Below are 13,572 nucleotides of genomic sequence, written 5' to 3'. Positions count from 1 at the left end.
GACTTATTGGGCCAAATGGCCTATTTCCACACTGTAGGGATTTCATATACAAGACACTGATGAGACCACGGGGTAAAAATAATGACTGCAGATGCTGGAAACTAGATTCTAGATTAGAGTGGTGCTGGAAAAGCACAGCAGTTCAGGCAGCATCTGAGGAGCAGCTGTATTCCTGATGAAGGGCTTTTGCCTGAAACGTCGATTTTGCTGCTCCTCGGATGCTACCTGAACTGCTGTGCTTTTCCAGCACCACTCTAATCTAGAAACTGATGAGACCACAACAGGAATTCTGTGAATAGTATTGTGCCCCTTATCAAAAGAAAGCCATACTGGCACTGGAGACAGTTCAGAACAGGTCCATTAGGTTGATAGCAGGTATAGGGAGACAGGTTAAATTTGTTGGACCTGTTCTCATTTGAGTTTAGAAGAATGAGAGAAGACCATATTTAAACATGAGATTCTGAGGGACTTGACAGGGTAGATCCAGAATGGTTGTTGCCACTTGTGAAAGAGTCTAGAACCAGAGCACATAAATATCATAATATGGGGTCACCCATTTAAGACAGAAACAAAGAGGAATTTCTTCTCTCAGATGGTAATGAATCTGTGGAATTCTTTACTGCCGAGGTTGGTTAAGGTTGGGCCAATAATTATATTCAAGGCTGAGGGGGACAGATTTCTAATCAGTAAGTGAATCAAGGTATATGGAGAAAGAGCAGGAAAGTGCAGTTGAGGATTATCAGATCAGCCATGATCTCATTGAATGGCAGAGCAGTTATGGCTGGCAGTCTGCCATGGCTTTGGTCAGATTTTCCTAAAGAATCTTCTGCTCTTCATCTCATTAATTGTGTACCTGGCTTCTGTGATACCTATCTCATGGAATTGTGCGGCAGGAGATGCAGAAGTGCTTGCTGCTGCTGGGGCTTTGCAACATTTGGTACCAGCTGTCCATTCAATGGCTCTTAGCTACCTTAGCCCACCAAACTATTCACACATCCTGCCTTCTGCACTGGACACACTTCACCATGTCTCCTGCATCACCACTTGATGCTAATTCATCCACTGGCATTGTATTCAGTCCCTCCCTTTGACTCATTGCTGGAAATGTCTGCCCATATCCTGGTTTGATGTCTCCATGACATAGCTGTAATCCTTGCACTGGTGACAATAGTCCTGTAGGACTGCCCAGGTCAGAATCCCTGGGCTGGAATCAGACGAGCCTCATGATGGATTATTGCATTGCCTCTGATTGACTATAGACCACTTCTTCCCACTAAAGACTGATTTCCATTTCACTTTTAACAGCGATCATTTAATTTATACACATGCAGTGGGTTTGTTGTGTAAATTGCTGGCACATTGATATGGCGTGGTGTCATTCAGCAACATGACTTCCCTTTGACTGTCCAGTGCCCCGGACTGTGATAAGCTACTGGCCTCTCTCTATGCTTTGAAAAGCAAGTCTGCCCGAGAGGCTGAGAAGTACCAAGTAAGTGCAAAGCGAGTGCACAGTAAGATGGATTTGTTACTCCTTGTATAAAGCAACTTGCAGAAGTATGCAAAACTGGGTGTCCCTGAGCTTTAAGGTAGAACCCTGGAGGGCTGAAATGGTTTGTGAGTTATTCAGAGAGCAGCCACGTCAATGCGGTGAAGCTGGTGATTTGTTGATGCTCCCATGTTGAGACAATGTTTGTGGAGCTTGCAGGGACTTCGTGGTGAAGACACACAGTCTAGGGACGCAAGCTGCTGTCACCAGGTAATTGCTGTCAGTTTCATTTTGGAAACTGGTACCATTAGTTTCCCAGGGAAGGAGAGATCAGAGAAGTGCATAGAAATGAAATGGGGTAGGCTGATATTGAATTGCAAATATATGGAAACAAGCTTAATCAATGCTCATTAGTGAGACTCTAAACTCATTGTTAAAACCTTAATTATGAACTTGGAATGTTTTTCTCGATATGTAGATTCTGATTTTTCTTTTCTTGTCATATTTTCCAAACATTGTCTGCACCACTAAGGGGAGGAAAAAAACTCAACTGAGTATTCCTTCATTTAGGAACATTTTTGTATTTTGTCTTGCATTTCCCTGAATATCTGGGAAGGAATGTTTCCATATGAATGCAATGGAAGCTGAAGGAGCACCATTGTAAACAGAAGAACTTCTGGTTTTAAGCAGTTTCTTTTGACTTGACAAAAATAAGTTCTTCACACTGTGTCTAAAATCGAGCTATTTGCATTTTTTGCTCTCCAACGAAATATGGTAGCAGTTATAAATGGTGGCAGTATATTTAGTATTTAAATGTATGAATTTTTCATCACAAGAAGACGTATGCATCTACAGGGTGCACACTACATGCTGCAGGCAAAATTTTTAAAAACTCATCAACACCAAAGTCGTATTTTGGTGGGTACCTCCATGTTTCCTCTCTGTTAGAATGAAGTACTTTGTTCTCAGCAGTTAGAATTTTTAATGCACCCACTGCATGCTGTGTGCCGCAGATGAAGAAGATGAAGGCTTTTATGCCTGATTTCAGTAACTTTGTAAAGCTGGCAAAGGAAACATTCAGCACATCAGACAATACAACAGAATGAGAAAGTGTCGTTTCTTTATTTGATAGCTCTAAACACACTTAAAAACTTAATTATGAACTTGGAAATTTTTTTCTTGACCTCGAGATTTTGATTTTTCTATTCTTATCATACTTTCCAAACATTGTCCGTGTCATTAAAGGGAGCATAAAATTGAACACACAGTATTCCTTCTTCAAAGAGCATTTTTGTCTTTTGTCTTATATACCTCTGAATATCTAGGAAGGGATGTTTCCTTTTGAATGCAATGCATGCTGAAGGAGGAAGCTTACAGCTACTTTCAAAAATAATGACATATGTACCTTTTGCAGAATCAAGCAATTATAAAGGTAATTTTAACCTAACCTGCCTGACATGAATATGACAGGAGTGGGATGTGTGTTAATTTTGCAGCCCTGCTGAATCTATGGTGCTGTCACTTCAATAGGGAGTTAAATTAGATTGGGTATAAAAAAAGTGTTTCACCTGCACACATCACTTAGGTAAAGTTAGAGGGGAGTCACATTTTGAATCTGTATTGCACTGGAATAATGCACAAATAGAAAGCAAGAACCATAATTCTATAATAATGCCTGTAAGATTTCCCTTTGATTTGATTAAATGGTCACAAAATTGAGCAAGCTTTGCCATGAGAGTGCAATCTTACTCATTACATTATCCCATCTAATGTCTGTTTCAGCATTACACTGCACTTAGTTGTGCAGATGGAAACTACCCCCATCAATCATTTCTTTGCCCTTCAGATATATAATTCTTAACATAATGGAAAGCAAAACAGCATTTTTAAAAATGCCTCAGCAAAATGAAACAGAGATAATTTTTTTCTTAAAGTTTATGATCTGTCTCCCAAATTTTGTATTATTTATATGCTAAGCTCATGGTATTCAATTTATCTTTTCAGATTTTTGATACTAACTGCTCAACTGCTGTTAATTTGAAGGCATGCATTCACACATTGTTTCTGCAATTTGCAACATAATAATGTAAGTCAAGTGATTTGTGCCATGGAACATCTTTGAATATGATGGAATTAGCATTACAAAGAGCAGATCAGTGCTTCATGGGAATCAGATGCTACAGTGTAATGGGTGTTTATTTTTAGATTAATTGACCACAAAATTGTACTCTTCTGGGCCTGTTAGTTTATGCTTATTCATTAGTCAGCTTAATAATATCTCAATGATTCTTTGGTGAAAATTGGCCCTTACTATCAATGAGACAGCAGCATAAAATTGCATCCAAGTCACTGGGGCAAATTCCTTTGGAATTGTGAGAGGTGCCAGCAGTTCACCATCACTCACCAGTGAGCTCTGAGGTATTTCCATCAAGCCTTAAACCTTCTATTTAACCATATGCTCAAAGAACATCATTGGTTTTCCATCTGAAAATAGGTCCTAAAATAATTGGCTATTTATTTATTGGCCCAGCTTGACTCAAAGGTGGTTCTTTTCCTCCTTGCATGACTATACCTTTCCTTGCCACCATTCCACACGGGCTCTCACTCGAGAGTTGAAGATCTTAAGTTGTATATGATAATGTCTCTAAGAGGCTTAGTGTTGCAGTAACTGCTACCCAATCCCATAAGTGGTATCTTTGGGTGGAGGCAACTGTGTTTTGCATGAGTATCCAAAGGTATCAGATATTATTACACCTCCAGAAAATTCTTAGGAATAATGCCTGGCCAGTAATCTAAACTGTACTTGCTGCTACCACGAATAAAGCTACCTAATGTTAGACAACTGGTTTTTCTGTTTAGACTCATCAATGGCCTGTCCTTTACCACCAATAATTAGACAGGCCCCATATTCAGCACAGGGGTGCATCTTCACCTCCATAGTGATATTGCAATTTAATTTTAGTAAGTTTCTGTTCCGGTTCTGTCAGTTTCGGTTGACTGTTTGCTTTTTGTTTCTGTGTCCCAGCTGGGGCTCTCTTGACTTATTTGGTTAATTTTAAAAGAGTAAAGAAAGGAGGGTTGGTAATGGTAAACTACCCAACCAGAACACCATGTCCTGTAATATCTGAAAATATTATCCGGATCTTCATGGCTATGTGGCTCTGGAAGTAGAAGGAAATCTACAAACTGTTTCATCATGAGGATACTTGTTCACAATCACAGATTTCTGACTGTATAACTATTCCTAATTGCCAATACCTTGGTCTGTCTGTAAAACATTATCCCGAACGTCCAATTACTTGTCATTTCAATGCACCATTTTAATCGCCCACTAACATTTTTGTCCTAGGCCTTCTGCTGTATTCCAATGAAGCTCAAAGTAAGTGAGAGAGACATACCTTATTTTCCACTTAGTACTTCATAGCCATCAGGACTCAATATTACATTTAACATCTTCTGAACATGACAACTGTCTTCCATTTGATTACATTCCATTATCTGCTTCCCTTGCACTCCCACTGTATTGTTTACATGGATTTTCTCTCAGGAGAGCTCTTTTCTGCTGTTAACTCCTAGCATTTACAATAATTCCTCATCGAGATCTCTTCACTACTACCATTAGCATTCAATTGCCTTTTGCTCTGGGAACCTCCCTATCTTTTCCATTTGCTTCTGCTTCCCTTTTGTCAAAAGCATAAAAACATTATTTTTCAGTTTCCTTCAGTTCAATTTCCTTCAGTTCAGAGTAATTTTGGACCCAAAACGTTATCTATGTTTTTCTTTCCACAGATGCTGCCAGACCTGTTCAGTCTCTTTTATGTTTTTGTTTCAGATCTTCAGCATTTGGGTAACTTTGCGTTTATTGTAACAGGGGAAAGGGCAGCTGTCTGTAAAGTCCTCAGATCAGTTCCATATTTAAAGTGGCTTGCTTAAAATGTTGCTTCTTCAGGTGAACAAACCTTCACCTTTGTTGATGTGATCTTTGAAGCTATGAGCAAAATTCTGCAATGCTGCTGTTGTATAAGGCAGTTTGTATGTGAAAGGGTTAACTGCCATCAAATGATAAGCTCTGCTCTTCATGGTATGAAGGACTGCTCCTAGGAGGAGTTAATTAGTATGTTTCAGTGATTATTCTTGGAATTAGAGATGTACTTACACCTATGTTGAGCCTGATATCCTACAAGCGTGGTGATGCCGTCACTTTAAGAAGTTATTTTGTTGTGGTTTTTTTGAAAGAGATGCCGAGCTAGCCACTCGAGACCACTTGAGTAACCAGCTTGAGAGGCCTTGGTATTTTTTTAAACAGCCTGAATTGGTGTGGTCAGCTCTCACAGATCCAGATATTCGGGTTTTGGTTTTTCTTCTGCAGCATCGGAAGCTAATGGTGTTTGCTACTCTTTCTGAATTTTCTCTTGATTTATTTTCCTCCTGTATTAGAGAACTGCATGTGAAAATCTATACCTGAGTTTTCTTTTTTTGTTAAGGTGTGTATTTATAAGATGTTACTATATTAGAAGTTAATAAGTAATAGTTACTGAGTCTATTATTCTATTAAGTTTTCCAATAGAGTTATGTTATTCTTAATTCCTCTTTCTTTTGTTGTATTTTAATGACAGTGTTTGATTAAACTGAGTTTTGCTTAATTTCGAGTAGTTTGACCAGTCAAATTGCATGTGGAACACAAAACTTTACCTTTTCCTTTAAAATATATTTTAAAAATAGGGTCTAGGCTACCTTAAAATATTCTGTGGTGATCTGGTCTAGTCCTTAACACAAGACAACATCATGTATATCTAATGTAATGTAACTAGCTATGGAACAACCTCGATTGTCTGAGCATCAATTACCCGAATTTCGGATTAGCTGAATAAGCCCTCAAGGTTCCGTAAAAACGTTATCCATTATCTGAACAATCCATTATCCGAACTCTCAGTTATCTGAACAAAATACTCCCCGCCAGTCTCGTTTGGATAATTGAGGTTGTTCTGTGTTAAGTAATATATAATAATATGTAATTTACTGATGTATGTCTACTTTCTACCTAAGATATAAGTAGATTAAATTATTATCAACAAGAACAGTTGGTGTCAAATCCATACAAGACATCCACATAGTACCTGACATTACAAGCACACCAAAGAATATGAGATTAAGGTTATTTTCCATATCAATGTATGTTAGGTTTTTGTTTTTCATCTTATGCATAAGATGAAAATATCTTATCTGTACCTTTTCACGTTTGGCCGAAGCTGATTAATTACATAGCAATTGTTTAGTTCAACTAGTGTATGACTTGGCTCCTGTAATGGAGGATGATCCTGAAATTCTATGCACAAGTCATCAACACAGTGAAACTACTGAGGTTAAATATAATAACATTGACATGCTTACATAGACATAAATATTCTGTTCACTTCCTCCATCAAAGACACTCAGTAGCAGTAGTGCATACCACCTACCAGATACCCAACAGAAATTCACCAAGGGTCCTGACACTGTACCTTCTAAACCCATGGCCCTTATCATCTTCCGCAAGGTTTCAAAACTAGGGGACATAATTTTGATGTCAGAAAAGAAAGATTTAAAAGGGACCTGAGGGGCAACCTTTTCTTGCAAAGGGTGGTTCATATGTGCAATGAACTTCCAGAAGAAGTGGTAGATGCAGGAATAGTTACAACATTTAAAAGACATTTGGACATATACATGAACAGGAAAGATTTAGAGGGATACGGGCCAAATGCAGGCAAGTAGTACTAGTTTAGATTGGGAAACATAGTTGGCGTTTTGAGTTGTATCGAAAGATGTGTTTCCATGCTGAGTGACTCTATTACTGTATCCCCTCCAAGCGACTCACCAGCCTAGCTTAGAACTGCATTACCATTCCTTCAGTGTTGCTGTGTCAAAATCCTGGTGCTTCCTCCCGAACAGCATTGTGAGATACCTTTAGCAAATGGATAGTAGCTATTCAAGAAGGCAGCTCAATGTTACTTTCTCAAGGACAGTGAGGCTTGGGTAATAAATTCTGGCATAGCCAGTGACACCCACATGCCATGAGTGAATGATAAAAGGTGTAGGAAGTTCTCCAGTACTCAAGCTAACTTTCCTTCTTCATCAAACACCTTGAAAATCAAACAAACTGGTGATTAATCAAATTGCTGTTCATCAGATACTATTGGCTGCCCTATTTGGTTGTATGACAACAATCAGTACATTCTACTTATTGTGTAGAAATTTTAAAACATTTATCAACGTGATGAGGTGCTATTTCAATGTTTGTTTAGAACTATTCTTCAACAAAACCTGAATTTCCTCTCTTCTCCATCACTTATTCATTTGTATCAAGATTTATCCTTGGTATCCCAGAGAGAAAATAATATAACAATTTGGGATAGCGTCATGCTCTTTATTTAAGGTCAGTAGAAATTGTTATGGCTATCTAAAGGTATTTTGCAGAGAAATAAGGGAGCTAATGGTTAATTAATGATCATGGGGTGAATTTGAAGATATATTTCACCACTGACGTTGCTTTCCTAAACCACTGTGATATTACTGGGATATTTGCTTTCCTGCAGGGATTCCATATAAATAAAGTCAATTTTTCACTTGTACTTGTCAGTTAGAACAAATTTTTTCAGTCCATTTTCACAACTTCATGCTTTCGGCTAATTAGGAGACTGCAATATCACCAAGATGTTAGTTGTGCATCATTAATCCCTTTAGATCATTGAAATACTGAAGCTGTGACCAGATATTAAAACTCAATCAATAAAGGCAATTTATATTTCCAAGTCATTAACTTTTGATCATTAATTTTAAGAAATACCTCACATTTTAATTATGTTACAGGCTGTCAGGATTGTTTTTGAAACAAACCTGTATGTACAGTGGTGACCCTGGAATCCGAATGCCCTATTGTTCGAACAACTTGGAATCCGAACAATTATTTCAAGAAAATTTTGCCCAAAATCTGAATACATTTTCAGAATCCAAACACCACGTACCGTTCAGGTTGCACATTGTTTGTTCAGTTCGTCCTGGGAAGTAGTCGTGAAAACGTCTCTCGTGTGTCCATCACTAGTTTACCTCGTGTTTTCACCTTGATTTGTGCTGTTTATTTTAATTATCACCCTTGTGCATTCACCATGGCACCCAAGAAGTGCAGTGAAGCAAATAAGTGCATTCACCATGAGCACTCCTCACTAAGGTAAATGAAGTTATTTTTATGCTAGTACATTCATTTCTTGCTTTTATTATTATTACTTGATATTTAGGTCATTTACTCATCTTATTTTACCTTAACCATGTGTATTTGCAGAGAAAAGTGTCTTGAAAATGTTTTTGTTTTGGGTCCAGAAATGGATTAATTCACTTTCCATTATTTCTTATGGGGAAAATAGTTTCAGAAACCGAACTTTTCACAATCCGAACAGCCTCCTGGAATGAATTAAATTCGGATTCCGAGGCACCACTGTATATCAATGGGCAAAGTAATTTTAAACTTGCATTAACCACACTATTTTGTAAACCCAACTATTTCCAATCGAAACAACTGCACACTTCAAACAGATGTATCAAGATGACTTGCTTTTAATTCATACTTAACCTTTGATGACTTGGACAGAAGGATGCAGAAATGCTTAAGGAGTTAAAGGTGGGTTTCAACTTTGTTCAATAGAGTAAGACAAGTGATAGTGACACAACAGTCCATTTTACATTCCTCCCAACTTTAATTTCCATTGACTTCAATAGAAGTAAAAGTCATGAGAGATATAAAACTACTGATTCTAATTTGCATGATTGGTCAAAGTTCAGACGTACATCCTGAACCTTTTGTAAGGCAATGAAAGAAATTGAGTAGGGAGAAATTATGTTTTATCTTTTAAATTTTACAACCAAGACAATGCAAATAGAAAGAATAATAAAAATTATTGGCCACATATCTCAATAAGTGCTTTGGACTATTGATGCTGACCATTTCCTGAGAGACTTTAGAATAGAAACAGTAAACAAGAATTACTGCATTGATGCAATGCAGGATGACAATCTGAGTTTGGTTTCTTTTTCAGTGTACTTCACAGACCCTACAATTTGGCAATCTTTTTGGATAAGCATTTACTTTTTGAGATGAAAGCTGTAAAGACAATTTTATCTTGTTTCACATCTAGTCACATTTCAAACACTCTTTGGAAATGTGGGTGTCTACTTCAATATAAGGGTTCCCATATTTAGGATTTAATAGCATACTAAAGTCATTAAAAAACATTAAACCATCCTCTACCATAAATGTTGAATTTCCAGATGATCTGTTCTTTACAGTTTCTAATCCACTTTTTCAAATTAATTGGAGTTAAGTCGTGAATTCAGTAATAATCTTATCTAATTCCACTGAGGACTTGATTTAAGTTGACGATAATGTAATAGGGTTTTTTTTATAATGTGAACAAACTAAGAGGGAATATCCAGTATCATCTGATCATCCACACTTTAAACTGGAACTTCTGGCTTGTCTATTAAAAAGGACCAGAACTGGATAGCAGAGAGTCAAAAGGCTGGTAAATGACATGATGATGTCTAAGGCAGAAATGTGGCTTTAGATTTAAACATAGCCCAGGGACTAAATTGAGCATCACAGTAATGGTCAGTGCCATCTCTTTTTGAGTGTTCCAATACAACTGATCCTACCGGTTAATTTTGCTACCTCTGAATGGAGGCGAAAGTGGGTACTGCAGATGCTGGAGATTAGAGTCAAGGTCAGAGTAGTACTGGAAAAGCACAGCAGGTCAGGCAGCATCTGAGGAGCAGGAAAGTTGACGTTTTGGGCCAAAGCCATTCATCAGGAAATTCCTGGTCAATTTCAAGTTTGGTGGATATTTCATATATCTTGATTCCCATGCCTATTTTAGGGGTCACTCACTCGAGGCTGTTTTCCCTGGAGTGTTGAAAGCTGAGGGGTGACCTCATAGAATTTTATAAAATCCTGATGAAGGGCTTTGGCCCGAAACATCAATTTTCCTGCTCCTCGGATGCTGCCTGACCTGCTGTGCATTTCCAGCACTACTCTAATCTTGACTCTACCTCTGAACGTATACAACCTTGCCCTGTAAGAGAGGGGCAAGTATAGAGTCATAGAGTCATAGAGATGTACAGCATGGAAACAGACCCTTCGGTCCAACTCCCCCATGTTGACCAGATATCCCAACCTAATGTAGTCCCATTTTCCAGCGCTTGGCCCATATCCCTCTAAACCCTTCTTATTCCTATCCCACCCAGATGCCTTTTAAATATTGTAATTGTATCAGCCCTCCACCACATCCTCTGGCAGCTCATTCCATACATGTACCACCCTTTGCAAGAAAAGGTTGCCCCTTAGGTCCCTTTTATATCTTTCCCCTCTCACCCTAAACCTATGCCCTCTAGTTCTGGACTCCCCTACCCCAGGGAAAAGACTTTGTCTATTTATCCTATCCATGCCCCTCATAATTTTATACACCTCTATGAGGTCACCCCTCAGCTTTTGACCCTCCCCAAGTGAGTGACCCCCTAAAATAGGCATGGGAATCATGATATATGAATAATCCACCAACCTTGAGATTCCTGTGAATTAGAATGATGGCTGTACATAATCAGAGCTAACCACACTATTCACCAGTTGTGTTAAAATCAAGCTGCACCTTAATGAGGGATAGAGTCTTGTGGCTGCAGTGATTGGAGTGAATTGTGCTCAATAGTCTGTGACTTGGGAAAACTCAGCAACATCTGACTTGCTGAGATTTTCCAGCATTTTCTCTTTTTTGGTTTCAGATTCTAGCATCCGCAGTAATTTGCTTTTATTGTGGAAAAGAGTGAGCTTGGAGTTTTGCTGACTGGGCTGGAGGTCTTGAATGATGAGGTGGAGGGTGGGAGAGATGCGCTGTTTTCTCATGCAGACAGGAGATTCTCCAGATACAAGTCAAAAGCTAATGTTGTCAGATTGCTGCAGAGGTCAATGTCAGGGGTCAAGCCAGAAAAGCTGGATGCAGTTTCAAGATAAGTTTAAAGATGGGACATGAGTGATCAAAGTCAGTGAATGCATCTTCAAATGGATTGCACCATCAGACTGAGCCACAACTCAATTCACCAAATCCCATTTACTTGCCTACCAAAAATCTTTATCAATCAGATTACATATCTAAGGTCCATAACTTGGACTTTTCACTTTCTACATTAATGATCTAGATGAAGGAACTGAGGGCATTCTGGCTAGGTTTGCAGATGATACAAAGATAAGTAGTGGGACAGGTAGGGTTGAGGGAGAGCAGAGGCTGCAGAAGGATTTGGACAGGTTTAGGAGAGTAGACAAAGAAATGGCAGATATTGTAAATCGTGGAAAAGTATGAGGACAAGTACTTTGATTAGATGAATTGAAGCATAAACTATTTTCCAAATAATGAAAAGATTCAGAGGTCTGAAGTCCAAAGAGACTTGGGAGTTCTAGTCTAGGATTCTCTCAAGGTAAACTTCCAGGTTGAATCAATAGTTAGAAAAGCATATACAATGTTAGCATTTATTTTGAAAAGACTTGAATGTAAAAGCAGGGATGTACTTCTGAAGCTCTATAAGGCTCTGGTCAGACCACATTTGGAGTATTGTGCGCTGTTATGGGTCTCATATCTCAGGAAGGATGTACTGGCCCTGGAGCATGTTCAGAGGAGTTCATGAGAATGGTTCCAGGAATGAAAAGCTTAACATTATGAGGAGCATTTTAGGACTCTGGCTCTATACGCATTGGAGTTTAGAAGGATGTGGGCACCTATTTGAAGCATACAGAATATTAAAAAGCCTGGACAGAACGGATGTTGTGAAGATGTTTCCATTGGTATGAGGGCACAGCCTTAGAGTAAAGGGAAGACCTTTTAGAAGAAACTTCTTCAGCCAGAGAGTGGTGAATCTATGGAATTCATTGCTACAGAGGGCTGTGGAGGCCAGGTCATTGAATATATTTAAGACACTGAGATAGAGAGGTTCTTGATTGCCATGGTGATCAAAGGTTATGGGGAGAAAGTAGTAGAATGGGGTTGATAAACTTATCAGCCCTGATAGAATGGTGGACCAGACTCGATGGGTTGAATGGCCTAATTTCTGCTTGTATGACTTATGGTCTTCAGTTCAGCCTACACTACATTGCAGCAAGCCGTGCGCACGCACGCACACACACGCGCACGCACAAACACACACACATACACACACACAATGCCACAACTAGAACCGGTAATACCGATTTAAATCATGACAGCCACACTAGGCAAACAGAAGACATGACACTTATTCTCATACTTGCCTTGCTCTTGCAGGATAAGGTGGTATCTATTCAGAAAGAGTAGAATTAACTGGTAGGATCAAGTGTATTAGAACACTCTGAAAGTGATGGTATTGGCCATTACTGCAATGACCAATGTTCAAGTCCTAGCCAGAGGTTGGACACAAGCTGTTAGAAATGGTGATATTCTCATACCTGATCTAGGGTTGATGTGGAACCTGGGGCCCCGCCTTTCCAACTTGGACATAGTGACAAATTCTGTCAGCATATTTCTAGTACCAAGCATGATGACTGATGTTACATTGTACCAAATCAGCAATTGACCAATGTCTGAATGCTGTCAAGATCGCTGCAGATTGCAGTATTCAGAGGGGATAGCATGGTATCACAATTTATCTTCCAATAGATACCAAGGATTGCTGAGGTACCACCCTGGGTGAGCAGTGATGACTCCATGGAGCACAAACTTGGTCACCTTGTTCAGATCCAAATATATACAAGGTCGTTCTCCAAGGCCATCTGCATTATTCATTTCCGAAGTCTGCAACTGAGTCTCATTAGCAATTCACAGAAGCACTCAAGCATTTTTTCAGTAAATAACCAGAGGCCCAAACTATGGAGCATCTAGACCTGGGGAGTACTTTAGCACAGCTTATATGTAAGCACTAAAGGAAGCTTGAACATGTTCAAATGAAACAAGAGTTGGAGAAATCCAGTCAAAGAGATTGCTGAACTAAAGGTGTAACATCTTGGAGACTGAGGAGGAAAAGCTTACAGAAAATTTCCACAA

Source organism: Chiloscyllium punctatum, chromosome 4 (genome assembly GCF_047496795.1).
Source record: "Chiloscyllium punctatum isolate Juve2018m chromosome 4, sChiPun1.3, whole genome shotgun sequence".
NCBI lineage: Eukaryota > Metazoa > Chordata > Chondrichthyes > Orectolobiformes > Hemiscylliidae > Chiloscyllium > Chiloscyllium punctatum.
This window is presented reverse-complemented; position numbering follows the sequence as displayed.